The 16,675-nt window shown below is 32.6% G+C and overlaps 2 long non-coding RNA genes across 8 annotated transcripts in view; both read left to right on the forward strand.

The window, feature by feature from the left end:
* LOC127070236 (uncharacterized) overlaps positions 1 to 3,720 on the forward strand; it is a 29,127-nt gene extending 25,407 nt beyond the window's left edge. For 3 of the 4 annotated variants that reach the window (XR_007784421.1, XR_007784420.1, XR_007784418.1), the window contains 6 exons: positions 768 to 1,026; positions 1,272 to 1,483; positions 1,831 to 1,901; positions 1,981 to 2,121; positions 2,213 to 2,529; positions 2,602 to 3,720. This is a non-coding gene — a long non-coding RNA (uncharacterized LOC127070236). The remainder of the gene's footprint in view (positions 1 to 767; positions 1,027 to 1,271; positions 1,484 to 1,830; positions 1,902 to 1,980; positions 2,122 to 2,212; positions 2,530 to 2,601) is intronic. The other variant, XR_007784419.1, reaches the window with a different exon arrangement.
* A 5,636-nt stretch (positions 3,721 to 9,356) lies between these two features.
* Positions 9,357 to 16,646, forward strand: LOC127070238 (uncharacterized). Of its 4 annotated transcripts, XR_007784424.1 has the most exons (5): positions 9,357 to 9,926; positions 11,238 to 11,351; positions 11,422 to 11,900; positions 13,077 to 13,328; positions 14,185 to 16,646. It is a non-coding gene; the product is annotated as an uncharacterized LOC127070238 (long non-coding RNA). The 4 variants fall into 4 exon arrangements; XR_007784426.1 differs by lacking the exon at positions 11,422 to 11,900 and having other exon boundaries at positions 9,365 to 9,926; XR_007784425.1 differs by lacking the exons at positions 11,238 to 11,351; positions 11,422 to 11,900 and having other exon boundaries at positions 9,373 to 10,248.
* Positions 16,647 to 16,675: the final 29 nt, after the last annotated feature.

Raw genomic sequence — 16,675 nt, forward strand, 5'->3', positions numbered from 1 at the left:
TGAGATATTTTTATTATGAGGTAGTGTCAACAACAAAAATAATTTCTTTTAATTTAATATTAATCCTTCGTAGGGAGCGATCGATAAAATTGAAGCAGAAGCCGCCTTCGCAATACGCAGTTATTCGAAATGGATTATATCATATGGCAATTAGAAAGGGACAATAATAATATGTCGAATTGAAAGATGTTCGTCGAGCCCCAATCCACATCCAATTAAGACTTTTCGATTCGCTCGATCGCGTAATAGGAACTTTTAATCGACTTGTGTAAATCTTGTTCAAATGAGAAACATAACACAGAAACAGATGATATTACGAAAAAAAAGAATATGACAATTGGTCACTAAATCGATTTTCTTTACTACGGCGTTATAAAAAAGAGAGATGTGTAAAAAAAAATTGAGCGTTAACTTAAGTAACAGAAGAAGAACAGGAAGTAATATTACAAAAAAAATGATCAAACAACGATCTTTGCTCAAAATTAATTCTTATCGGTACATATTTTTAACGACAAGAACGGGAACAAAATTATTGATCAATTTTTAAAATTCTTTAGCTACCTTCTAATTTTAAATTGTAAAGGACAGGAAAGTAGGGGAAAAAAGGAACGAAAGACGAGCATAGGAGACAAAGAATAATGATACATCTAATTAATAGGGGTCAATAAAGAATTTTATTTCCTCATAGCTTATGATCTTTTCGGATCTTTCGACCGTATAATAGGAAAAATTGATCAATCCACATCAAGCATGAAAACACTTTGCAGAGAGCGCCCTCGTGGTCGCTCGGTTAACCTCCCAAAACGATGTGGAGGGGATGAATAGCGCAGGTCGCAGAACGATGACATAGCTCCGTATCATTCCTTCGGTGGTTTTCGAACCAGAAATATCTGAGTGAGTGTCGTACGGTAAATAATCCTCATCCGTAGACATCATACATCTCAAGTGGTATCTTTACAAGTAGTTCAAGCGGTGGAAACAATTTCTTCGTTCTCACTAGTCAGTTATTTTTGTCATCAATATAAGGTAAATTTATCAGTAGTCGTTAGTACATAATTTATTATAAAATTTCAATTATCTACTATCGAAACGAAACCGATTTTCCTGTTAAATACCATCTCAATTATTATTTGTTGCTTTTCAGAAAAGGTACTTTATATTATTTAAAAGGCCGCAACCCCATTTATCTTTGATATCTATATAATTTACGTGAACAATTGAATATCTATCGTGAGTCGTAACAAATCTACAAGTTTTGATTTATTTTACAGGAATACGAAACGAAATAAAGACGGGTGCCGTTCTCGCAGCCCGGAAGTACTGCAAAGAAACCGAATTGACGGATATGTGACATATGAATATTTCCGAGGAAAATATGCGATTTCAATTACACTGAACGTGTAGATTAAACATCCGACATCCGAAATAAAACTTTTTTAGTTGCTATGGCACCTCCTGTTCTTCCGACGATACATCTTACATGGTAAGTATAAATACCCGATAATATAATACCCTTCAACCAGATTAGGATATGAAAACGTTTTCCTTTTTAGTCTTAAATTTAAATGGTAAATCAATCAATGCTGCATTTATGGAATAGCAGGATATTTTAGAGACAAGATATAAATTTTTTATTCTAAAATGTAATGTGTAATATAAAATCTGTATCATAGGTATATTTTATAATAATTTATACGATTTTTACATAGCTTTTATAAAGTCGGCGAGGTTGTTACATTGATAATTGAATTCATTTGAAATCTTCCACGTTGACAAGAATCTTCTAAAATTGGCAAAATAGTAATATACATAATTATCTGATTTATGCAGAGAACGTGACAACATTGGTACCCCATTATTATAACAATCATCGATCTGAATATTGGATTTCAATAAATAAGGTAAGAAGAGATCGGACATACGTAACTTGTCATGCACTTTATCCAATTTTCTATATGAATTTCATCTCTTATTATATAGCACATTGGATTGTCAGAAGAGTGGTTCGAAAAGTCGTTGGAAAATTTATTCAAAGAAAGTGCACCGTTTCTTGTTACTGAGAGATGATATACTTTTCAATGTCTCCATATCGATGTATTGCAACATAAATTTACCATAGAGGTAAGTTTGATAATCAATATTCACAATTTTACATATTTGATTGATGCATTCATTTTTGGAAACTAAATTGGATTATAATTTTGCTCTGTAGGTATATGTCAAAGAACTTTAAACACAAACGAAAGTAGCTAATTTTCTCATCGAAATTAATTTCTTCAAAGTCAATATACATTGAATTAAATTTTTTGTGAATTTAAATTCATCGTGATATATGGAATTAGTAAAGAACGAACATTCTTTATAAATTCAAATACGTACTGGTATCTACTCCTTAAATACGGATTATATGGAAGTTTACTTCGGTTAACTACAATATTACATTTGTATGCACATACTACGACGCTTAATGTGTACCTCAAATCCATAATACATATCATAATACGCAGCAATATGAGCTTAGCATTAAATGTAAGACTAAAAAGAAACACGTTCTCCGGATTATATTTGTTTGATAGTCGTACATTTATACTCTCTTTGTAGGACACATTACCGGATGAGGATCAACGAAAGAACAAATTTAAATATGTTGCACTTGGATCGTCGAATATTTAATTATCACGCGAAGCGTACGCGAAAAACCGTATTTTCCCAGGACGTATTATATTTCACATATCGGTTAATTCAGCTTCTTTGCTGTCATTTTCAGGGGTTGGAATTGCTTCCACCTTTAATTCGTGTCGTATATCTCTAAAATAATGTATCTAAAATTCGTGTATCACTCAATATTCGTAGACTGGTGAAGACTTAACTCAGTCATTCGTTCATTTCAATTGTATAATTACCGAAAATAAATCAGGCAATGTCATTTAAAAGCAACTTTTCCAATACGCAACAAAGTAACAATTAAAATGATGTAAATCAAGAAAATCATTTTCCATTCCAAAATATAGAAATGAAATTTTACAAGAAATCTTATACTAATCAGTACGGCTAAATTTTAAAAATATTGATGGAGTAAACGAATGACTAGTGCGAACGATGAAATTGTTTCCATCGTTTGAATTATTTGTAAAGGTATCATTTGGGATGTGTGATGTCTACGGGTGAGGATTATTTTCCGTACGATACCCACTTACATATTACTGGTTCGATAACCACCAAAGGAATGCTAACTCCCTAAATTGAACGAGTCCTCCCATTAGAGGACCAAACTTCCTAAATTTTATATCTCTAGCTAGAACGGTAAATAATTTCTTCTATTAATTCCAGTTATTGTAATTAATAACATTATATTGCATTGATTGCTATAGAATGATTCCTTAATTCCTATACTACTATAAATTCGTAATGTTTCTTTCTTTCTTATCCCTAGTCATACTTAAAAACAGTTTTCTAATATTACCAAATATTAATGATATTACACTTTTCGTACTATGTAATTCTTTTTGTAAAATCTTCCGATGAAAAAAAATTTTTTCGTCGGAAGTTGTATCTACTTTCAGATTCCTTGGAAACATTTTCTCTAAATATTACCCTCTCTTTTGTAAAAAAATATATATCTTAAGTTATCGAAGAATTCATTTCCGTTATTTTACAATAATATTATATGATAAAAATATGTATTCAAAGAAATAATAAAAAACATGTACTCAAAGAAAATCTTTCGTCATATTTTTTCGTTTGCCAATATTATCTTCTTCTCTTTCACGTATTTCCCCTCCGAAAGAACTACAGAGTTTGTGAGTTATTTCAGAAGATCGAGTGATTGCATCGCCATATTTTTTTGCAAGACATGCAGGTCTCTCTGGATTTTTCTATTGAAGTAGCAAAAGAAATCTAATTCCTAGATACATGAAATGAATATCAGTCAGTTTTTCCAGATAAGTTTGACAGTTTTACATTCTCAGATAAGATGGACTTGTTTGCAATGGTATGCGAGTAGACCTCGTTAAATATGCTGACATTTGATGAAGTAAACAAGTATTGATAAAACTGGGATTAAGAGATTTTCAAAGCTGAACTCACTTGGTATTGAAACATCGAGTAGTACAGATAGATCCCTCGACTAATAATTCAGGAAATCAGAATAGTAATATTCAGTTTGTATATATCGCTTCGTTATTTCCTAATCTACAATTTGAGACTACCATACCGTTTACTTACTTATTTCTTTTTCGTTGAGCATGGCAAAATTTACAAACAAGAGTTTCGAGTCATATGTAATGCCGAAGGGGAATTACAGGTATACACATTTATACGGATACGTTAGAAAAAATAAATATTAATCGGGAGAGATAGCAGTGATAGTGATGTCATCCAACGAGAAAACGAAGAGATCTCATACATAATGAGACGAATGATAGTGTTGGAAGAAAATAGCTTCAACATTTATCACAGACATCGTAAGGCATTATAAAGGACGACATTTTGATATTTGACAAAAATATATGATCTCCTATGTCTACGAATTAGCTTGTTAACTGGTATTGATCGGGATTTAATGATCTGCACGGACGTAATACATTCCCTCGTACATATCGTCCAGCCTTATCATATTAATCTATTATTTATTACCTCTCTCCCTACATGTGCGGTAGTTCAAGTTGGCGGGATCCAGGGCGCGATATTGCATGCATGTTGCGTACATCTTCTCTCTTATTTCGAAAACGAAAAAGGTCTTTTTTCGTTAGTTTTTCTCCAGTGAAACAAAGCAGACAATTCGACAATATGATTAGCAGTATAATACAATTAACTATATAGCTGTATCCTTTAATCATCCGGTTAAAACTTTTGCAATGTGACACGACTGATTAATTCTTCTACATAAACGAGTACATTTTCCTAGAAATTCAATCCCTATTGGAGAATGTAAAACAATAATCTCGCTATATTTCTACTTATCCAATATTTCGTATATTACGTTCCAAATCAGTGGGTTACTAAGAAAATAGTCCATTGCTTTGGAAAATAAGTAACCGTCTTACTTTGTGACGAAGTTAATAGTTATTAGATGGACGATTGAATAATACAGTTAATGATATCCTTCAATGGTCTGTTTGGTGTGATATGAAGAAAACAAATGAATCTTTCTAATCAAAACAAGAAAGTAGTCGTACGTATACACGTCCACAGGACTGCGCACGCAATCCCGGCTACTTGAACTGGGGTACAGGTAAGCGCTCAACAGAGCACCCTCAGGTGGAGAGAGATAATAACGAGGGGTTTAAAACGAAGCCACGTGACGATCAGTATGGGAGAATGTACTACGTACATCCACTTCCATTAAATCTCTATCAAAATGTATCAACAGGGTAATTCGCGCTACGCAGCAATTACTTCCTCGAAGTATCAATATTAACGTAAAATTTAAATGTAGAATAGAACCCTTCTCCTTTCTTAATTATATCGAATGGTTACTTAATTTAAATCGATGGAATAACGACGACGCGAACGTGGACTTTCTATTTCACGCATAATTTAAGAGTACTCCCCTGCTAACGTTATTACTTCCAGAAACCGTTTATCCCTTGATCGTCCGTGTATGTGAAATTAATTTGTACGATAAATCTCCCTCAGATTCATTTCAATTCCCCTTTGACCGGTGCCACCGTGGAACGTCCGACGGCCTTTCGACGAATTTTTTTCAGCACGATCGCATACATCCAATAGCTAAATCCGTTCACGTTTGAATCCTTTTAAAAAAGTAAATTACATTTCCTCCTACCACCCTTTCAAGCTTTATAAAACAGCGTCACTCTGGTCTTTCCAAATTTCGTCGTCAAACATAAATATTTTACCTTCTTCTTGCTCTTCCTAGGTATTCTCAATCAAATGATGAACACAGTATGAGATCACATCACGACGAGGACGGTGCTTGAAAAAAAATCGACAACTTATAGTACAGCGGAGAAGTACTAAAAATGATTTAAAAATCGTTGATAATCTTAGATAATACAATTCCGCCGACCGATACTATATAATTCATAGTCCGCGCATAAGATATAAGCATACGTATTTTTCTTTCTGCCCTTTTTTTATATTCGAGCTACAATTTAGAGCGTCATCACCGCCGATGGATTTCTACAAAACCCTGAAAATGATAAAGCATAATTGGATCCTCATACTGATCAATTCGCCCATGATATAGTCTACATTCTACACGGAAAAATCGGAATAAAGTATTTTTTGCACGAACAACCCTATTAACCAACACTTCTTAAAAACGAATCAGTAATGTGTATATTAACGCGCATGGGATCCATGGATTATGAGAAATTATCAAGAAAAAAACTAATTCCTTTTCGTTCAATATTAATATTTGGTACAGAGCAATCAAGAAATACGAGGCAGAAGCGTTTGTTGCAAGACGTAGTCACGCAATGTGGATCATTTCATATGAGTTATTTCAGAAGGTAGTAACGAAAAAATAATAACTCATGGCATTAAAAGGGATTGATCGAGAAATTCGTTTTTCCCGCACTCATATCCTTTTCGGCTTCTTCGGATCTTTCCAATAGGTAATAGGAAATGTTGACCGACCTTCGAATGAAATACGTAAAACAAAAAAATCGATAATACGAAAATAAACTGAATACGAGAAAAGATTTTCTTTGAATTCCCACGTTTTATTATTGCGCAATAATGCAGTAATAAAAATTTAATGTGAATCGCATACCGCTGTGCATTACGATATATATTATGAAGATGAGCTGCACATTAAGCAAACGTAGCATTTCTACTCAAATGTAGTATTACAGTTAATCGAAATAATCTTCCACATAATCCGTATTTAAGAAGTATATGTTGCTATGTACTTTACTTTATAAAAAAATGTTCTTTATCACTTCGATATATTACGATGAATTCAATTTCACGAAAAACGTACTTTGATGTACCTTTTATTTGAAGAAATTAATTTCTAAAAAAAAAATCGGTCCTTTTGTTTCCATTTAAATTTCTTCGACGGACATATATCTATTTAGCGAAATTATAATCTGATCTAGTTTCCAATAAATGAATATATCAATCAAGCATTCGAAAAAGTGATTATCCATTATCATACCAACCTCTATAGCAACATCACATTGCAGTATATCACCATCGGAAGATTTCAGAGCATTTAATCTATGAGCAGTCCCTAACAATGTTCATTCTTTTGTTTCTTGAACTACTCTTCTGTTTTCACAATCCAATTCTATATTATAAAAGTTGAAATTCGTATGGAAGATTGAATAAGATTCGTGACAAGATACTTATATCTGATTTCTTCATACCTTGTTTATTAAAATCCAATGTTAAAATAAGTGCTACAGTAAAGCCCAAGCAGTAGCAACAGGTTGTTTCCATACACCGGATAATTAAGTGCCTCTCTCACCAACTTAAAGTATCATATCACTTGGAAGATTTGTAACAAATTCGTGAGCATCATCGGCTTCTTCCGTCGCGTATACAATCTGATACATTAAGTGACGAACGATATGTAACGTAAAATTCCTTGAAAAAATATTGTAATCTTTATTCATATATCATTATTAAACTCCTTTGCTTCATATTATATCTTGCCTTCCATATATACAGTATTCTTCACTATACTAGTTGAAAATTATATCTGGTCTTGATTTATATGCAGTAAAGGAGTACCTTCATCATAGCTAGAGTTAAGAGATCTAATGTCCCACTTACCAATAGAAATACTATCGTCGCCATCAAAAAATCTGTGTAAATATTCAATAAATTATTAGAAAATATACCTATAATACAGATTTTATATTTCATATTACATTTTAGAATAAAAAATTTATATCTTACCTCTAAAATATGTTACCATTCCATAAATACAGCATTGATTGATTTACCACTCAAATATAAGACTAAAAAGGAAAACGTTTTCACATCCTAATTTGGTTGATGATCGGAGATTTGTGCTATCCATGTAGAACGTATCGTCGGATGTAAGAAGAACAGGAAGTGCCAATGTAAATATGTTTCATTTCGGATGTTGAATATATAATTATCACGTTAAGTGTTGTTGAAATGTGTATCTTCTTTGTCAGTAATTAGAACCCAGATATCGATTCCTAATTCCTAATTCAGCTCGTTCTCAATACTTCCAGGATATTAGAACTTCCAGGATATAGAACACTTCAGTTTCATCTTTTCTACCTCTGAAATAATTAAAAATTCATAAATTAGGTAATTCTTGGGATAGACGTTCAATTGCTTGTTCCTTTCTTTCTTTTCTCCTCTTTTCGCCCCCTTTTTCTTGAAAATTTATAATTAGAAATTAACTATAGGAATTTGGATAATCGGACATTGATATTTTTCCTCTTTTTATCGTTAAATTACTTATCAATAAGTACTAACTTCCAGCAAGAAATTTTGCTTGAAAATTTGTTTCGTAATATTCCCTTCTATTCTCTTTCTATCATTTAAGTTAACGGACGTCTCTCTTTCTTTATTACACAGTGAGAAAGAATATGGATTCAGAGAAAATCATTCGTTATGTTTATTTTCGTTTTTTTCTTTTTGCCTATTTCATTTGGGTTCGCTTCACGCAAGTGAATCAATACTTCGTATTCCGCGTTCGAAAGAGCCGAAAGTTCCGCGAATGGGTATAAGTGGAGGGAAACGAATATGTTCACCAATTCCTTTGAATTCGACGTACTATAATTTCTTCCTGTAAACTACCAAATGAAAGAATCCACATTGCATGACTGCATATTATAAAAACGCTTCTGCTTCGTTTTATTGATCTCTCCCTACCAAGGGTTAATATTAAATAAAAAGAAATTAATTTAGTTGTTGACTCTTTCTCATCATAAAAATATCTCGTGAACTTTAGTGTACCCGTTTTGAATCCCGCCTGCCAAACGTCGACGAAAAATGTAGTTTAGGTAAACAATATTCTTTTGCCGATTTCTTGTTGCTATAACAAAAATTGTATAATAAGTGATCAGCGTGAGAAGTATCCCATTGTTCTCTAAAATGTCCAGTTCTTTGTTCTTGTTCATCGGCAGGGACATGATACTTTATGTTACAGGATGAACTTAAAAAAGGGATAAAGAAAAATACATCCATATATCTTATGCATGGAGTGCACACATTGAATTACAAGTTATCTGTCGGTGATATTGTATTATCTAAGTTATCAACGTCTTTGAAAACTTCCTGGTGCTTCTAGGGAATACTATAAAACAATGTGCTGGAATTATTACAAAGGCATTTCCTTTTGAAGCATCTTCCTTGTCTATAAAATAACCATAATACCTTGTTTTATACCGAGTTCGTCGGGTGGTCGATATTATCCTGAAAGAGAAAAAAGAAGACAAAAGATATAATGGTCATAACGACCTATCTTCTCCAGATCAATATAGTACTGTTTTATTCAGTTACCTTCCAATGGTGGTACGAGGCTAGGGAATATATCCCTTCAAAGGATCCAAGTGTAGGCTGGTTCGGTAATACGATATTATCGATTGTGTACTGAAAGGTCGGTCAAAGGGACGTCGGACTGTGTAAGCTGATCGTAGATCAAAGTTGAATTTATACTCTAACGAGGGAATATTCCTTGGTAGAAAAGATTTAATCACAGAATCTTTTTGGAGTCCATCTTTTTCCTCTCTCCAAAGGATTCAACGCAGTTGAGAAAGAAAACTAAGGATCAAATAATTTCGTTGACCGTGTTCTTGAATATCGAACTAATGTTAATTTGGATTGCATTTAGTATTAAAAATTATATATGTATCTTAATGTGTATTGCAATACGGTGAGTGAGATTAATAACGATAAGGAAAGGAGAGGTGTGTTAATCGATCTTGAAGAAGAAGAGGAAGAAAGAAGAGATACGGAGGATGAAGAAGAGCAAAGTAAGGCTGAAGATTATGAAACCATAATCGTTTAGGATTCATTCGACGATAGATATTATCCCGACGATGATCATTCTACAAACAAATTTAATTCTAATCAAAACGATGTTGGTCTCTAACTTATCATTGATTTTACAAATCTCGACTTGATTTTTAACACGGTGTATCCTAAGAACGAAGTTAAATTAATTATCGAGAACTATCGGGAATAATAATGATAATATGAAAATAACTGTAATAAATATCGAGGATAGAAAGGAAGTTATGAAGGTTTAATAATGGACTGAAGAATGAGCTCGGAAAAAGTCGATTTGAAACTAATGTAGGTTTAACTTTCAAAATGATTAAATCTTTAAAGACGACCAAAGGATTTACCGATTTTCCATATGACGATGAATACTTTGAAATCGCACGAGAAGTGATAATTCCATGCTTTCGTCACCTTTTCATACTGATTTCATCAAATTAAATTAAGTAATCATTCAATTAAATAAATAATAGAAGAAATATTCAATTAATTGTCTAAATTATATGTCATAATATTCACATTGTGTACCTAAAAATTATTCATAATATTTAATTTACGTTTTAAAGTAACGTAATTTCAACTAATTATTTGCTGCATATCGCGAAATCTCTTGTCAGCACGTTCTGATAGGGATTTAATGAAAATGGATGTGCTTATTACGAGTTTCCCTACGTATCGTCATCCATCTTCGTATTATACGATACGTTCTTATTTCCCTCCATCTGTGAGTGCTTTTGGCTTCGTGGGTCAGTTCGTGTGCACAGGAATTAGTGTGCAGTCCTGTGTGGATGGGAGCGTACATCTCCTATTTGATGTTGAAAACATGAAAAGTATTTTTTCATTTGTTCTCCCCTTATCAACCCATACGGACAATTGGCTAATATGATTAGCTGTATAACTCAATTATCTGTTTAAATCCATCATTTCATTACCTTCTATCGAACTCAGTGCATTAGTCTGGGTTATTGGTTTTTATACACCCAGTCCTATAAGACATAATTATTAACAGAGTGAGATGAAACTATTTTCGCTACTCCTTCAGAAGTTCATTGCATTTTGTTCAAAATTATTTGTCGAACTCGTCTATAGGTAGTATCATAGTGTTAGCAAACACGTAATAACATCATGGAATAGCCAAGAGCTGTGCAACATTTGGTCGTATATACGACTATACGATGAAGTCGTATAAATGTCTAAGCAAAAATATCCTAAATGCGATAACTCTTCATAATTTCAAAAATTTGATAATTTTTTTAATTCTCCAATCGGATGTAAATTTTTAGGAAAATGTAGACGTTCCTTCCTAAGAACTAAATCAGTGACGTGGTACATAGCTCTGTAGAAGAACTAACAGGACAATAGAGTTGTGGATCCAAGTAGATAACTAAATTATACAGGTAATCTTGTTATCCAAATGCTTACTTAAAGAAAAGAAGGAGGTTTAAAAGCGAAATGCCTTGCTTTTAGATGCAGGATATTGATTTATAGACCTCCACGAAGCATTAAAAAAGTTTTGGAGGACGTTGATAATATAATACAATCGATCGATAACATGTTACTCGATGTTTGTTCTTCACACATGAGATATATGGATGTGTATTTCCTTTTCCTTTTCTTGAATTCCTCCTGTAAGATGAAGCATCATGTCACTGCCGATGAACTGTAACAAAAACTGAAACTTTTTAAGAACAATGGGATTCTTCTCATGCTGATCATCTCGTTCATTTTGCAATTTTTATTATGGCATCAAGTTATCGGAAAAAAAATTTTTTATTGCATAGACAACATTTTCCGCCGACGTTTGATAAATTAAAAATGTGTATAATAAAGTTCACAAGATATTTTTATTACGAGAGTGTATCAAGAAATAAATTAATTTCTTTTTATTCAATATTAATACTTGGGACGGAACGATCAATAAACATTACGTAGAAGCGTTTATTTCCGTATGTATTTGTGCAATATGGATTATTTCATACTGTAGTGAAATAGATACAGTAGTAATATGTCTAATGAAAGCAGATTTTGCGAGAAACTCGTTTCCCCTCACTCATATCCACTTCGGCCTTTTCGGTTCGTTCGACCGTGTAATGAGAAATTTGGATTTACCTGCATAAATCGTATTCAAATGCGTAAAACGTGAAGTAGAAATGCGAAATACTTAAAGTAGCAGAAGATGATATTACGAAAAAACAAATAAATATGACGAATGAATTTCTCGGAATCCATTTCTTTGCAACTGGGAAATAAAGAAAGAGGGATGCTTGTTAACTTAACTTACAGAAAAGGAATAGAGTCTAATATTACGAAAAAAGATGTCAAACAATATTCTTTGCCCGAAATTAATTCTTATTCATATATAGTTTTAGCGACAAGAACGGGAAGAAAATTATTTTCCAATTTTTAAAAATCTTTAGTTGATTTTTAATTTCAATTTGTAAATTGCAATAGGGAAAGAGAAGAAGAGAAAGAAGAGCATAGTAGAGAAAGGATGATGATACATCCGATTAATACAGATCAATAGAGAATTCTATTTCCTCGCACCTTACGACCTTACCAGATCTTTCGATCGTGTAATAGGAAATACTGATTATTCTACGTGAAACGTAAAAACTCTTTGCATGTGTCGCCCTTTCGGACGCTTTTTAATTTCCCTAAGCGACGTGCAGGAGACGAATTTCACATGTCAGAGAACGGCGATAAAACTGTAGATCATCCCTTCGGTAGTTGTATGACTAGTTATACGCGAGCGGGTGTAGTGCAATGAATATTCCCTATGTGTATGCATCCTACACCTCAAACGGTTGTTTTACAAGTAGTTCAAGTGGCGGGAACAATTTCTTCATTCTCACTAGTCTTTCGTTTGTGTTATCAATATAAGGTAAATTTTCAGTAGTCATTAATATATTATTCATTATAAAATTTCAATTATACACTATGAAATGAAACCGATTTTCCAGATCAATATCATCTTAATAATTATTTGTTGCTTCTCAGAGATGGTACTTTATATCACTTAAAAGAGCGTAACCCGATTTATCCTTGATAACTACACAATTTAGATGAACAGTTGAATATCTCTCGTAAGTCTCAACTAACCTACGAATATTGGCTTATTTTAGAGATATACAAAACTAATTAAAGGCGTAGGCAGTTCCAATACCCAGGAAGTATTGCAAAGGACCTGAATCGACCGATATCCGGATTGTAATTACTTCCAAAGAAGATACGAGAATTTTAACTACGCTCAACTTGATACTTAAATATGAGACATCCAAAGAGAAACATATTTACCTAGTCTTCCTGTTCTTCTGTACATCCGATAACAAGTCATACATGGATAATACAAACGTCAGACCATCAACCAGATCAAGGTATGAAAACATGCTCCTTTTTAGTCTTATATTTAAACGGTAAATCGATCAATGATGTATTGATGATATGATAAGATATTTTAGAGAGTAGATATAAATTTTTTATTCTATATTGTAATGTGGAGTATAGAATACATTTTTGGTGAATTTGAATTGGTCGTAGTATATCGAATTAGTAAAGAACATTTTTTTATAAATTCAAGTACATAGCAATATATACTCCTTAAATACTAATTATATGGAAGTTTATTTCGGTTAACTGTAATACTAAATTTGTGTACACATCCCTCGTTTGCTTAATATGTAGCTCAGCTTCATATATATCATTTTACACAGCAGTATGCGATTAACATTAAATTCTTATTACTGCATTATTGCGCAATAATAAAACATAAGAATTCAGAGAAAATCTTTTCTCATATTTATTTTATTTTCGTAATATCAATTTTTTTCTTTTACATATTTCATTCGATGGTCAGTACATATTACCTATTAAACGGTCGACAGAACCGAATAGACCAAAAAGTATATGACTTCAGGAAAAACGAATTTCTCGATCAATCTCTTCTTATACGATGAGTTATTATTTTTTCGTTACTAACTTATGAAATAACCCAAATATAATGATCCACATTGCGTAACTACATATTACAACACACGTTTCTGCTTTCTATTTATTGATTGCTTTGTACCAAAGTTTAATATTGAATGAAAAGGGAGTAATTTTTTTTTTGATAATTTCTTATGATACATATATCTTATGGGCGTTAATATGCACATTACTGATACGCTCCTAAGATTATATCATGGGCAAATTGATCAGTATAAGTAATTAATCGTGCTTTAACATTTTCAGGTTTTTGTAGCAATCTATCGGCGGTGATGACGCTCTAAATTGTAGTTCGAATTTAAGAAAAGGACAGAAAGAAAAACACGTATGCTTATATCTTATGCGCGGACAATGAATTATATTGTATCGATCGGCGGAATTGTATTATCTAAGATTATCATCGATTTTTAAATCATTTCTAGTACTTCTCCGTTGTACTATAAGTAATCGATTTCTTTTCAAGCACCGTTCTCGTCTCCATGTGATCTCATAATGTGTTCATTATTTGCTTGAGAATACCTAGGAAGAGGAAAAAGAAGGGAAAAAATTCGTACTTGACGACGACTTTTCAACGCAGTTTGAAAAGACCAATGGGGAGCAGTTTTGTAAAGATTGTAACGCTGGTAAGCTGTAATCGGATTTTATCAAAGAATCCAAACGTAAACGGGTTTATATGGAGGATATATGCGATTGTGCTCAGAAACGTTTGTTAAAGGACTGTGCGACGTTCCAAGCGGTATATGCATCAAAGGGGAATTGAAGTGAATCTGAGGGAGACTTATCATACTTTTAATTTCCCATAAAGGGACGATCAAGAGATAAACCGTTTTTGGAAGTAATAACGTTAGCAGGGGAATAATTTTTCATTATACATGAAATAGAAAGTCTACGTTCACGTTATCGTTATTCCATCGATTTAAATCAAGTAACCATTCGATACAATTAAAAAAGAAGTGTTGAATTCTACATCTCAAATTGTTTGTCATAATATGCACGACACGTACTTAAAAAATATTTGTAATATTTAATGCGCGTTTTACATAAATATTGAAATTTGAAGGAAGTAATTGCTGCGTAGCGCGAATCAGCCTGTTGATACATTTAGATAGGGTTTTAATGGAAGTGGATGTACGTAATACATTCTCCCATACTTACCGTCAAGTGGCTTCGTTTTAAACCTCTCGTTATTATCTCTCTCCATCTGCGGGTGCTTTATTGTGCGCTTACCTCTGCCAGTTCAAGAAAGACGGGGTTGCGTGAGCGGTCTTGTGGACGTGTATACGTAATACTCCTGTCTTGTTTAGATTAGAGAGAAAGTATTTTTTCATTTGGTTTCTTCTCATCAAACCAAACAGACCTTTGAAGGATATCATTAACTGTATAATTCAATCGTCTATTTAATAACTATTATCATCATCACAAGGTAACACAGTTACGTATTTTCCAAAGCAATGGACTATTTTCTTAGGAACTTGAACTACCGCACGTAAGCGCGCACATGTATGGAGACAGGTAATTATTAATAGATTAATACGATAATGCTGGACGATATGTACGAGGAAATGTATTACGTCCGTGGAGATCATTAAATCCCCATCAATACTAGTTAACAAAGTGATATGTAGACATAGAGGATCATATATTTTTGTCAAATATCAAAATTTCGTCCTTTATAATGCTTTACGATGTCTGTGATAAATGTTGAAGCTATTTTCTTCCAACACTATCATTCATCTCATTATGTATGAGATCTCTTCGTTTTCTCGTTGGATGACATCACTATCACTGCTATCTCCCCGATTAATATTTATTTCTTCTAACGTATCCGTATAAATGTGTATACCTGTAATTCCCCTTCGGCATTACATATGACTCGAAACTCTTGTTTGTAAATTTTGCCATGCTCAACGAAAAAGAAATAAGTAAGTAAACGGTATGGTAGTCTCAAATTGTAGATTAGGAAATAACGAAGCGATATATACAAAATGAATATTACTATTCTGATTTCCTGAATTATTAGTCGAGGGATCTATCTGTACTTCTGTTTCAATCTGTTTCAATACCAAGTGAGTTCAGCTTTGAAAATCTCTTAATCCCAGTTTTATCAATACTTGTTTACTTCATCAAATGTCAGCATATTTAACGAGGTCTACTCGCATACCATTGCAAACAAGTCCATCTTATCTGAGAATGTAAAACTGTCAAACTTATCTGGAAAAACTGACTGATATTCATTCTAGGAATTAGATTTCTTTTGCTACTTCAATAGAAAAATCCAGAGAGACCTGCATGTCTTGCAAAAAAATATGGCGATGCAATCACTCGATCTTCTCAAATAACTCACAAACTCTGTAGTTCTTTCGGAGGGGAAATACGTGAAAGAGAAGAAGATAATATTGGCAAACGAAAAAATATGACGAAAGATTTTCTTTGAGTACATGTTTTTTATTATTTCTTTGAATACATATTTTTATCATATAATATTATTGTAAAATAACGGAAATGAATTCTTCGATAACTTAAGATATATATTTGTTTACAAAAAAGAGGGTAATATTTGGAGAAAATGTTTCCAAGGAATCTGAAAGTTGATACAACTTTCGACGAAAAAATTTTTTTTCATCGGAAGATTTTACAAAAAGAATTACATAGTACGAAAATTGTAATATCATTAATATGATAATATTAGAAAATTGTTTTTAAGTATAACTTGGAATAAGAAAAAAAAGAAACATTA

This window comes from Vespula vulgaris, chromosome 17 (genome assembly GCF_905475345.1).
Source record: "Vespula vulgaris chromosome 17, iyVesVulg1.1, whole genome shotgun sequence".
Classification (NCBI taxonomy): domain Eukaryota; kingdom Metazoa; phylum Arthropoda; class Insecta; order Hymenoptera; family Vespidae; genus Vespula; species Vespula vulgaris.